The 12,931-nt window shown below is 42.7% G+C and overlaps 1 protein-coding gene across 7 annotated transcripts in view; it reads right to left on the bottom strand.

Annotated features, from left to right (window-relative positions):
* Positions 1–1,580, bottom strand: part of chl1b (cell adhesion molecule L1-like b) — a 68,593-nt gene extending 67,013 nt beyond the window's left edge. For 6 of the 7 annotated variants that reach the window (XM_037101971.1, XM_037101979.1, XM_037101974.1 and 3 more), the window contains exon 1: positions 1,428–1,580. The gene's annotated coding sequence lies outside the window, so the exon portion shown is untranslated. The remainder of the gene's footprint in view (positions 1–1,427) is intronic. The other variant, XM_037101972.1, reaches the window with a different exon arrangement.
* Between the last annotated feature and the right edge of the window lie 11,351 nt (positions 1,581–12,931).

Raw genomic sequence — 12,931 nt, 5'->3', positions numbered from 1 at the left:
ATCACTATGTTAATCGTGAGAGATATATCCGGTCTATAAATGCAACACGTCAAGTGCACAAGCCTAACGCACAACAGTTCCATCCACGTCCCCATCAATTACCAGAGCTATAGGTAACAACCACAACACCAATCTTATTTAAATGTCGCCGTAATGTGATTTTAATCGCACTCATCGAAGCCTCATCAGTCATCCTGATCTTTAACCATGCGTATTTTACACTTGTGCAACAGCAATGCATGCAATAACAACCAATTTCCTTAACTGTGGAAAAGAATTAAAGAAAGGGGACATCATTTGTCTGTGAAAACAACTGCTTTTTTTCTTTTTTTGCATTGTGAGATGTTACAACTGAAGAGGAAGAACTCAGAGAGTATCACGACCTTTTACTGACTTTGAACGCTGTTACAGCACTTACATTTTCACTCTAGAAGAATAGATATGCTGAAATGGCATGCAGTTTCTCTGTCATAATCTGTGCTTCAACCATCAGCGGGGCTTCTGCACAGATGTGCGCTCATGCATTTTTTTTTTTTTTCTCACCCCCACTGAACATAACTATCCTTGTGTCTGACACATCACATCCAGGAAGAAATTTATGCCAATAGAGAGTGAGATAATGCTATTCAGCACGCTGGATGACAAGGTATGATTCAGTTCTGCGGTTCAGCTTTCAGCATGGGAGCTGCTGATGAGCAGGCTGAGATCATTACAGTGTAATGGACAGTGTGCTGGCAAATAAAAAAAAGGGGGGGGCAGACTGTGTTCCCCAGTCATAGATAACTATCGGGCATTACATTCACTCATATATATATATATATATATATATATATATATATATATATATATATATATATATATATATATATATATATGAGGAGGAAATTAACTATTCAGAATGGCATCCATTCACACTATCAACTTCACTGTTCTTGCAACATGTAGTTCATTTAAAAAGCTCCACGATCACATTTTCTGCTATAAACTGGGGTACTTCTGCCTCTGCAGGGAGGTAAACCTAGTCAAGCTAGGTTAGCCCCCCGTCTGGTTATGGTTAAAACTGTGAGCCCTGTTATCATTCCACTCGTGTAAAAACTGAAGACATTACAGCAGGAGTCGTGACAAAATTCTCTCGGACAGAATTTCCCCCATTTTTATCCTCTTTTTCTTTTCTTGTCTTTTTTAAATTACATTTTCAACCACCTGCCACGAGTACGCAGTCAGGTGCAGGTGCCTGCTCACATCACGCTACCAACTGACAGCTCCGCGTTCAGAGCTAGCTTACGTTTTGTCACAAGTGCAACAACTAACAACACTCAACAGGGGGAAAATGTGTAAACAGACGGGGGTTTTTTTGTTGTTTTGTTTTTTTCTTTCTCAGACGATAGTATAAAAATAATAATAATAATAAAGCTGTGTAAACTTACCTTCATCTGCAACTCATGCCGCGGCAGCCGTTCAGAAAGTTGAATTCTCTCCCACCGCTGGAAGAGGGGCAGAGGGAGCTTTGACGTGACGCCGCTTCGCCTCGCTGTTGGTCTGGAGCGGAGCGCCTCCTCATCCCTCCCTCCTTCCTCCTCCCCTGGATGCTACTATCGCTCCCCCACCCACCACCACCACCTCCACCTCCTCCCCTCTGGAGGAAGAAAAAAAAAAGTAATAGCGTTTTTTTTTTCCTCCTCCTCCACAAAGACAGACTCAAAGAAAAGAAGGGACCCTATCGCAGTCAATAGGTTTTTACAAGAACCCCATGGCAACGCAGAAAAACCGTGAGCAACTTCCCCGCGTTGTGACCCGGTTAAAGCGCCCCCCCTCCCAAAACAGTGACAGCGCCATTATTCCCAAGCTTCAGAATGAGCAGGTTTTAATGGGTGGAGGCGGAGGACAGGAGAGGAGAGGAGCAAACTACTGCTCCACTATTACTACTGCTGCTGCTGCTGCTGCTGCTGGGGATGGTGTTCTGACATAGATGACAGGACAATAGCCCAACAACCCAGAGTAGTGCAGGTCCAGGTGTGTTGACAGGTGTTTACTCTACGTAGTGAACTTAAGATACTCCATTGATATCCGTTATCTCATGAGGTGCAGCAGCTACCTGCATTCTGCTGTTTTAATTCACTGTTAATTTAAATTCTTAATTTATATCAGCCCCCCTGTTGTATACTTGTTTGATTGTATTAAAAGTTAGTCATTTACTTTACCAGTAAAAGTCGACTAAAACTTAGGGTAAACTGATCGCAGACGGGAAACACTCCTCATTCATTTCGTCCTCGGTCGCTCACCTCTGTAACCACAGCAGGCCCAAATGATGTACTTCTTAATTAACGACCTAGAAGCCTTAACCACAGGAGACATTTAAGCAGTTTAAATCATTAAAGCTGCAGGAACGCCCGTGTCGTTCGCCATAACGATATACAGAACCTGTGAAAAGTGAGACTTGCCTGTTGTAGCTCAGCTAATGTATCGTCTGGCGTCTTCCTCTCTGTGGTAATTTTATGGGTCATGGTTTATGGTGATGTTGTATAAGACGCCATTAAGATGCCCTTGAACGATAAAAACAACCTAAATGTAAAGTCATTGCACCGTTACAGCTCCGAAACTTACCATAAGTTTGAACATCTCTCTGGTCCCTTCAAAGCTGAACATTTTGAGTGTCCCGAGCGTTGCATTTACCGCATAACTGTTGTATCGGCTCGCGTTTCACGAACAAGTGTTCATGCTGTTGTGTTAACCTGCTGTCCATCAACAGTGTTCGCTCCGGTCATTACAATGCCGGCCCGTGTGTAGTAGTCTAATAGCCTCTGCAGGGATCTGTGATTTCAGCACCTCTGACAGCACAAGATCATTAAGAACTCTTTGCATCAGAGGAGCGGGGCAGTAAAGGTCGGCTAGAAATCAATTTATCCAATAACCCTCAGACCCACGGACTGAAATGGAGTGGATCTCCAACCTGGAAATGACGAGGAGGGAGGGGCCGCTCACCATTTCCAGTCATGTGGCGAGCCTCACTTTCTGTCATCCCTGACTCAGTGGGTGAATTTATATCGGTTTTGCTGTCCACCAACAATGCTACCAAGTGATTGGCTTTAAGGTCAAAAATTAAAAGATGCTGTATTATAATGACAAAGTGCAGGAATGGCGACTCTTTTCTTTTCTCTAGATAAAGTGTCGAGCTTCTACCTGTCTCTGCTCGCATCCATCTCCTCCGCTCATATGTCAGAGTCAGGAGACAGCTGTCACCAGTGCTGTGGTCTGTGATGGGTTTCAGTGTGGATATGGAACCTATTAGCCTTGTTTCCTTCCCCCGGACCGACCATGTGGTGGGATTTATTCCACTGTTAGTTATCGGGCCATTTCTGTTAGTTTGCCTTCACTGGTGTCCTGTAATTTGAATGAACCAGCCCTGATTTTAGAAACAGTGATTCTTCTCCGAGCTGCCAGGAACAAACTTTTGGTAGAGATTATACCTAATCCTTTATTAAAGTGGCAACAGACAGCTTTACCCCCCCGGCGTTCCCAAGTGGTGTTATTGTTGGCGCCGCTGTTGTAAAGACAACTGGATCGTTTCCATGCCCAGTGACAGATAAAACTACATCGTGACAGCAACATTTATAGGGGCACAATGTAAACACTAATGGTTCCCGTATTCTATATCCATTACTAAGTCCAATTTACTGTATTTCATAAGCATATATTGAAGCAGGACATGCATATTACAAGTTTAAGTTAGATTTGCTGGCATACAAGAAGTCAAATTCAGATTTATGGTGTCTAAAAATACTGGAAAATGTCTATGGAATACAAACTTTGCGATGATTTTGATGAATCTTGTCATCTGTCTAACACTAGATAGGCACTGACACTGAAAATTATCGCTTTGCATGGTATCTGTTCATGATAACTAAGGTGTGGTTAAGCTGAGGGTAAAAATTATTGAAGATATATCAAACTCATTACATGGTTAGGAAATGAATGTTAAGAAAGCAAATGTTGTTGAGTAAAACAAGGTAACTACTTCATTACTTCAGTTCACCCAGTTGACCTCTGCCTTACATTCCACCTAGCTACAATTAAAATGGAGAACTCTACTGTTAAGTAGCACTAGATTTTAAGGGAACATCCAGTATGGACATATTCATACATAAATTCCTATAAAATTGGGCATGAACACTCTGTCCTTGATGACAGCTATGGCTTAACACGGAGCTGAATATATTGCAGCCCAGGTAAAAAAAAGTTTTCCTTCCATCTACCAAAGACAAACAGAACAGAAACTCAGGAAAGCAGGTCATAAGAGGCTAGAGGTACTAGAGTCAGATAATACAGAGGTCTGGGCCAGCTCCACTTCTCGCTCTGTCCACGGCGGATTCATCTCCATCCAACTGGCACCACAAAGGCAAGACTAAGACCTCTCTGTTACGCAAAGAAGGGAAATGAACAGATTGACTCGAATCCAAATAACCCGATTTAGGGTATCATTATCACACTGAATGGATTACACAATGGCTTGACCGAGCAATAAGTGTAACAAGATACCTTTGTGAGGTGCTCCGTGTTATAGTGAGTGCTCTTATCAAGTTAAATTAGATTTGGTGGAACATCTGCTTCCTTTTTTTTCAGCCGGAACTGCCTCATCCATAAGCGGTAAATCAAATGTGATACAGTAGCTTAGGAACACTTCTCGAGTGACCCTGCAGAGGCCCGGGTCAAAAGGTGGATGCACGATGTTCCTCTTTTACAGACGGGTTCAGCCTGAAAAAACATATGGCTCCGAAAACTTTTTTTTTTCTCAGTCGGCCTCATAGTTTGATGGGATATTTATGAACCTCAACAAACACTATTTTTCTGCCATATTTATTTCATAACAGACATTTCTATATTTTAGTGAGTTGGCTCAGTGTTTGGAATGTTGACCTCTGAATAAACAATGCCTAAAGATGTTCTTTGAAACAAGTTAAACTGGTAATCCTTAAGATTTTGCAAGAGTAAAAGTATATTTTTTTTGTCTGATCAGCATTCAAGCAATAGCGATAGAGCGTATCTAAATTCTGTTGTTGCTTAACCACACAGCAGTTTTCATTATTGTCAGAGGGAGCCATTGACCTGCTGCAGTTAAATTGCTTTCACCTACAAAAGAGATTCACAAGAACTGAGGCCGACAGTCCAGCAGATCCTTTAGGTTCTCATTGTTGTTAGTGTCACTGTTCGCTCTCAGAGCTGTGCATCCTGCTATTGCTTTGCATTTAAAGTGTTCAACTGGTGAAACAAGGGACTTGTTTTATTGTGAGGTAGTTACGAGAAATGCAATCCATTGGTCACACAGATTAACAATTGTTCATCAAATCCGTCCACAACCGTGATTTTGAAAAAGTTTGTCATAATGTAAAAATAAAAAAACACTTTGCAATCATCTGCAGGCACAAACTGTGTATACCGACTGCAGTTTCAGCTGTACTTTTAGGTACTTTTACTTTATGCTACTACCTGTATTCCCCTTTGTTCATCCGACAGATTTACAAGTTACTTTACAGATCTTATACACAACCTCGATGACAAAACATGAACAGAAACAGAACTGCAATCATTTGCAAATTAACTGTGTTCAGTGCTGACAGTTTCACAAAGTGTTCCTGAGCCCATGTGCTGTAGTGTTCTCCTTTATACAGTCACATGCCTCTCCAGGATGCCGCTTTCATACCATTTCTGTTCACCTGTGGAACGTTCAAAACAGATGTTTCTGATGAATCAATAAAGATGATGAGGTGCAACATCACATTTATGATTCATGTTTTACGCAGTATCCCAACTTTACAATCTGTTGCTGTTTACAATCTGGGTTGTAATGTAATGAACAAGTCAGCGGCCTCAAAGTGCAGCCAAAGTGAGCTGTTGGGTGAAGAACTGCAGGCGACAGACCGACATCCAGCCCTTCAGTAAGGGAACCGACTTGACTGTGCCCTGCTGTTGTCCGGAAAACCGCTCAAGCTGCACACAGCCCGAAATCAGATCACGCTTGGCATCGGCCGGCTTCTTTATTTCAACAATGTGAGTTTGTTTAGCTGGAATGTAAATAAATACACCTGCTGCTCCTGCTCCTCTGTTGTGTTTCTGACAAAGGAGAAACTCAAGGAGTGTACTGCTGTACTTGTGTGCTGTGGTAATAAACTGCAGGTAATGTAACCCACAGGTGTTGTCATGAGTGGAGAAACACAAAAAATTGTAGTATAAAGGATTTTAGGGGCTGTAATTCAAACTACATTAAAACATTTTGTAACTTCTGATCAGTGAGCTGATGTATTTAGTTGTAAATGCTATTTCTATATGAAAACAATTAAATAAAAAAGACCTTCACCGATCTATAAGATTGTTATGTATAGATATTAACATTAGTTTACCACCCACATGTTTGTAATGCATGTTATAATGAACCCTGCACACACAGCTTTTCGCTCTGAAATGTTCCTTCCTTTATAAATTATTGATGTTCAGACTTCATCATTTCTCAGGTGCCGTGTTTTGGGCCATAAAAACCCATAATTACTGCAGGGAGGTAAACCCCACATATGAAATCATGGCAGCTCCCCAGCTAGACAGGGCAGGGCCTCATTACGTGACAGCGATTGTGAGATTTCAGAGAGAGACTGAGCGAGGGGGAGAAGAATGAGCTGGTGCCGTCAACATATAGGCTCGGAAAACAGACCCTACGTTGTCAAAGGTGTCAAAGTTCACGGGCAGAGCATTGAATGAACGCACCCCCCCCATCGCCCAGCTTCCGTCTTGTTTTTCCTGATGCGTCCCCCCCCTCCTCTTTCTCTCTCTCTCTCTTTCTCTCCTCCTCTCTCCTTCTGTATCACGGAATATCACTGTGGGGCAGAAATCCCCTCATTGACGTCTCCGAGGCTGCATAATGAGAATAAATGAGCTGGAAGTAAATATGCAGGCTGTGTGCTGTTTGCCGCTCTATACCAGTCAGCCTATAGGCTTTCATCAAAAATTAAGATGGATTGTGTCGCAGAAAAAGCCCCTAACAATGCCGCGCTGTGTTTTATTTATCCAAAGCAGAATTTCAAAGGCCATTTCAAAAGATTTAACACGTACATTCATTCCCATTAGGAGCATTTTGTTTATTCGCTTTTCATCCCCGATGCTGGTATTTATTTCAAGTGAAGGAGATGGTGACGATCCAATATGCGAAATTGCATTTGCGGTGTCATTTCACACTTAAACTAACAAACAGCTAACATGTGTTTTTTATCACAAGGAGGAACTGGTGGAGCTCTGGTGGTCTAATGATGCGAATCAGCCCGCTCCTTCAGTCGCTCCTCCCCCCAGCCTCTTGCAGCGCAGTCGGTGGCTTCATTATATGTAACGCAGGCCACACAGGAGAGTCATCAATTTCTCCTCAGAAGGCGGCGCAAGGAGGGGCAAAAAAAAATATACACAAAATGCTACACACAGAACCCACACTTGACAAATTCTTGAACTCCAGTCGGGGTAAAGAGTTATGGAGTTCCTCTGTTTGTCTCGCTCCAAACGCGAGATAAATTCTCAGCTTCTTCCATAAAAAATGAAAACACAGCGACATACTGTAGCACAGGCAAAACAAAAAAAAAGAAAAGAAAAAAACAGAAAAAAATAACAACTCAGAAGCCACATGATGTAAACAAACAATAAGTTGTCAGGAGGGATTAAAATGCCGCTTGTCAGCTCTGCAGCCACTGGGGAGAAAATCTCCTTTTGAAGGAGTGTGTTATCAAATGTGCGTGTGCTCGGAGCTGTGAGTTCACCCTCAGGTCCACAAACACTGATATATATGTGTGTGTGTGTGTGTGTGTGCTGCACTGATAAGAATATATATACTAAATAACACACTTGTTCAATCAAATAAACACAGAGATATCACAAATATTTAACGGTTTACAAATGGTTAATTAGATTGAAGTTAATGATGATTATGTCCTGACTCGTTTGTATGGAAAATGGATGACGCTGCCGTATGCTGACCACCACTGAAATCTTCCTTTTTACAAAACACATTTTATCATGTTGAAAAAGGACAAGAGCAAGTGGTGACACTGAAAATAATAATGGCTGAATTCCATTTAGCTGCCTCAGTTTTGGTGTCCCGGTATTGTATCAGTGGAGCCACAGGTAGAAAATGTTCATATGTTTCATATGTATCATATACGTGTAGGTATGATGTGTCACATCACATTGCATCACCTGTACGAGAGACTTTCATGTCAAGATGAGGAGGAAAAGGCAGAGACGGCTGCCAAGTGAGAGACAGCTGTTTGAGACAGTGTATGAACATCTGCAAGTGTGGATCCACTGGATAAAACTGGAAAGTGAACTTAAGTTAAGTTGTGACATGTCTGTGGTTTGCAAGATGTACATGTGACTATTTTTGCTGGCTTATTAACAATCAGTCAGGGTTTACTGGGACACTTGAATACAACAAACCCATCAATAATGTCACTTGTTTCCCCTACTATGACAGGATGAAAATCATTACAAAAATGATACATTTGCTGTAGTCAGGGCAGACGAATTCTAATTTTGCACGAAGACTGGAAACAGGGGGAACCAGCGGGCCTGGATCTCTCCAAAATGAGTCGAGCGAAAACATTCAACGTTTACTACTTACCAGCGTCTGGTTTGTCATCTCCCTTCAGTTACGGGTGTGGCACCATTGTGCCAGTACGACCAAAACCTGTGCTCTCTGATCATTTGTGCAGAAGTAATGAGCAGATGGTTAACCTGTTGTGAATTAAACATGCAGTGTGTAGGACTTCTGGGGATATATTGGCAGAAATGATTTTTATTGCCGTATTCTCTCCTGGAAACCAAACAGAATGACATCGCTGGCTCAAGGGTGTAATGTTTTTTGCAAGACCTTTAAGGGATGGTTTGTTGGCATGATTGGTTTAACTTTGGATCCTGCTGTTTTCCCATGCTACCAGGCTTTGTGTTAAGTATTTCCTGGCTCTTGCAACAAATAACCAACACACACGCGGTGGTGGTCTTCATTTTACCATCTCACTCTCAAAAACATGTGTTCCTCCTGTTTTGTAGTCCAAAACCATGGTTGTAGTAATAAGGAGATACTGAATATATAACGTCATGATTCCACTGAGTCCCTGCATCGCAGATGAGAATACAGAGAATAGATTACATTGCTTTGGGCGTATGCTCTTGCAAATACAGTTTATTTATTAATGTATCGTTTCTTACCTTGTAGGCATTAGAAGGCTGAATGAAATATTGCTATAGCACACATAAAGAGGCTCCTATAGGAAGCAGTTGTACAACAGATGATGGTTCTGGACAATTTTTTTTTTATTTACAGTGTGCTGTAGGCTATATCACAGGAATACATAATGGGACTCGACACGGGAGAATCTTTGGCTGATCACATGCTGTCTGATCATGGAGGGCAGCTGTGATTTACTGCATGAGGGCTTTTCTGCTCAGGCTTCCTTTGGCTGGGCTCTTACCAGTCCACCTGCAGCGACGAGACAGGAATAAAGCAAGAGCCTCTCCTACTGTCGACTATAAGAATGTGTGCGCAGCATCTGTAGCCTCCCTGTGGCTCCTGTCGAGCCAGTCTCGCAGCCCCTCCCGGCATCGCACAGGAAGCGCCGGAGGCACAGCCGTAGCTTTTTCGATTCGTAATTAATATCAGCAGCAGGTTGGGAGAGGGCGTTTTCCTGTGGCAGATTGCTCTGCGCGTAGGCGCTCTCCCCAGAGACGCTGCATCGCTCTGCCTGTAGAGCTTCATCATATGCCTTCGCGGAATCACTTACTCTTTATGAGAGTGACAAGGAGCATCCTCTCACCCAATAAAGGCTGGGAGATACCGTTGTGTCTGGATGGAGGCAGAGGGAGGTGGGGGCTCACAGTATGAAAGCTGTTTCCATAGCAATCCAAATATTGCAGCTATGAAATTTGAGCTGAGATGGGAGACTGGTGCCAAAGGGCCGTCAATCATTTAACAAAGGAGGAAATGGGGAATAAGCTTTGCCTCTCTTCCTACAGTAATATAACTGCTGGAACACTTGATAAAGACAGAGTGTTATCATTAGATGCGAGCACGTGTGTGTATATGAGCGAGCACAAGTTCGGTTTTCTGTTGCGCGACCACTGAGATGAGACAATTGATTCTGCTGGAGTTCAGGGTCCACCCTCCAAATCTATCATCAAATGTATTATCATCGAAGAGAAATGAGCAGAGGAGAAACTCTGCACTAAACAAATTACGCCATTTCTGCACCGAAGCTCTAAAGCAAAGACCCAGCCCAGCCACCACAATGAATACTGGCAATGTCCTTTTCTGTAAAACCACAAATATGTAGAAAACTCAACACTTCTGTCTGATGCAACTTTATGTTTCTTTGTGCTCAGTCTTCTCACTTTTATCTTGTGACAATGCTTATCCTCAACATGTTTTGGCTTAAAATACCTACTTTGGTCGCCATAGGTGGCCCGCCCGAGGTCTTGTTAAATACTGACTCACCCAGTGAAATATTTGTCACCACGTACACATCTGGCAATCATCTGGACATCCTGTCAAAAACACCCGATTGTGTTGCCACAAACACAGGTGGAGAAGTCCTGCATTCCTGTCAAAACATCAGATTTTGGTCGCCATGAACAAGGCTGGAAATTGTTCGAACAATTCCTGACGACCTGTCATAATATCTGGTTTTGTTGCCACAAACACAAGTGGAGATGTCCTAACTGCCCAACAAAATATCTGATTTGCGCTTGAAAATTCAACATTGTTTTTTTCTCACCAAAAATGCTGTCAAGCTTCCAGTGGTTTCACACGTACAAACCTTGAAATTGTCATCTTGAACAGTGGTCACTGGCTTGCCAGCCCTGTTGGCTCCACCATCATCCCCCACCTTCAGACATGAGTCAGGTCATAAACATGACATGTGAGCGTGACATGACACATTTTTAAGGAAATATCAATTTTGTATGTAGCCTATGATACGTTCAAATGTGAATGTATCGGTGTTTTTGCTGTAACGTTAACTGCCACATTTTGCCCCTGTTGACCTGACAAAGTGTAGCAGCTTGTTTTTAGTCACACTTTAAACTTTAGACTTTGAAATGCAACTGACCATGCTGTGTTGTGAAAGCAGCCGAGCACCGCGGCGAGAAAAGACGGGGGCCGAGTCAGGGCTCTTCTCGTGTGAAAGAATTTACCATTAGATAATTAAATTTCGGTGTGGTTGGATGCAACACAATGACTGGGTGATCATGCAAATAATTGCCTTTCCGCTTGTACTCGGGCAGATAGGTTGACAAGCATGGCCGTATCAGATCTCGGGGACACACATTTACACACAGCGATGTTTGTATATTAATTCATTATTGTGTGAATGGATGCTGGGGATAAACAACATCATCAGGTTTTCTGATAAGGAAGATGTCATGCAGCAGCTTTATTACAAAAGGAAAACAGCTCTCAGTGCTCTGACCGGCACTGCAGGCTGTACACTCTTCCCAATATGAGATTTGAAGGTGTCAACGTCGCACCGGTGTTACACTTGCTTTGCGGCAACACTCTGCTCTCAGGGGAGGTGCAGAAGAAGGTAATAGAATCGGGCCCACGGGATAACAGGGGTGTTATTCTGTCTGTTTCAATTAAATGTCTTGAGAAGCCATCGGAGGGGGCGACAACATGTTTGGAAGAGGGGGCAAATGCTGCCCGCAGGGGAGCGGTGGGGGGGGGGGGGGGGGGGGGGGGGGGGGGGGGGGATTGGTAATAACCAGCAGAGTGGCTTTAAAGGAGTCTAGCAACAAATCAATGACTTTAGATCCACAACCCCATCTAATCAAGACTAAAGCCCTGGAGCTGATTAAAAACAAACAATGGAAATCAATAGAAATAATCCTTCACATTTGCTTCTGTGTCTTCACACTCTTCCTTTAATATCTGGAGCATTAATCAGAGTGGAGATTCACACACATCTCTGATTATCTGCTAAGATAATGATAAAAATTAAATATGGAACGTGCTCGCAGTCATGCACTTCGCTCAAGTATTCACTCCTCCCCCATCTTTAATTACAAGCAGCTGTCTGTATGGTATGCCCAGACATTTGCATTAGATACTGCCCGACACGACGTGACACGATGATCTCTGTATCAACGTGACATTATTAAGCATGACAAGTGACATTTTCATACGGTGGCTAAACAATTTTAGCAATTAGAAGACACCGCATCAGTGTTCCTCCACCTTTTCTGGACCCTGACCCTGTTTTCAGCTCCCCGAAATTCCCTGCGTTTGAAGGGTTGTCAAGCAAATTTAAGAATGTGAACTCCTTTCAGAAGAGCATGGAGCGATCTTAATTTCACTGTAGTGTATATTAGCATGGGTTCATACTGTAAACCTATTAAAGCAGTTTACCAGCCTTTGGGACTACTTCTCAGCTTGTTAAATACAGTGTTCATTTTGACACCTCATTTTTGTATTAGTCATGTTTTATTCTGTTGGGTAACTTTCTGTTTGGCTTTTCATCCAGCTTAACCAACAAACAGTGCAGTCATTTCAGTAGGAGTGATGTAGATGGTAGACAGCCTACATTATCTAGCACTCATTATAATTATTATTTTAGAAAGCCCGTAACAACCTCCAAAACAGATGAGTGCGATGGAATCCAAAAGTCAGAAGTCGGAAACTCAGTAAGATCCACGAAGCCCTACTTCCCCGACATAATCACAGATGGCGTCCCAGAGAGGTGCGACGGTGCACACAGTGAACAATTACCTTTTTTTAATTACGTTCTACTTTATGCAGTGTTTGTGTTGTGAAACGTGCCGCGACAATAAATCTGCAGTCGCCGCGTTCATTTCTGTTCAGCTGATTAATGCTTGGTAGAAGTCTTTTTGCGAGCATGCGGTAAAAACCTGCCGT

The sequence above is a fragment of the Acanthopagrus latus genome, chromosome 6 (genome assembly GCF_904848185.1).
Source record: "Acanthopagrus latus isolate v.2019 chromosome 6, fAcaLat1.1, whole genome shotgun sequence".
In the NCBI taxonomy this organism is placed as follows: Eukaryota; Metazoa; Chordata; class Actinopteri; order Spariformes; family Sparidae; genus Acanthopagrus; species Acanthopagrus latus.
The sequence above is the reverse complement of the archived record's forward strand: the minus strand, read 5'-3'. Positions and strand labels throughout refer to the sequence as shown.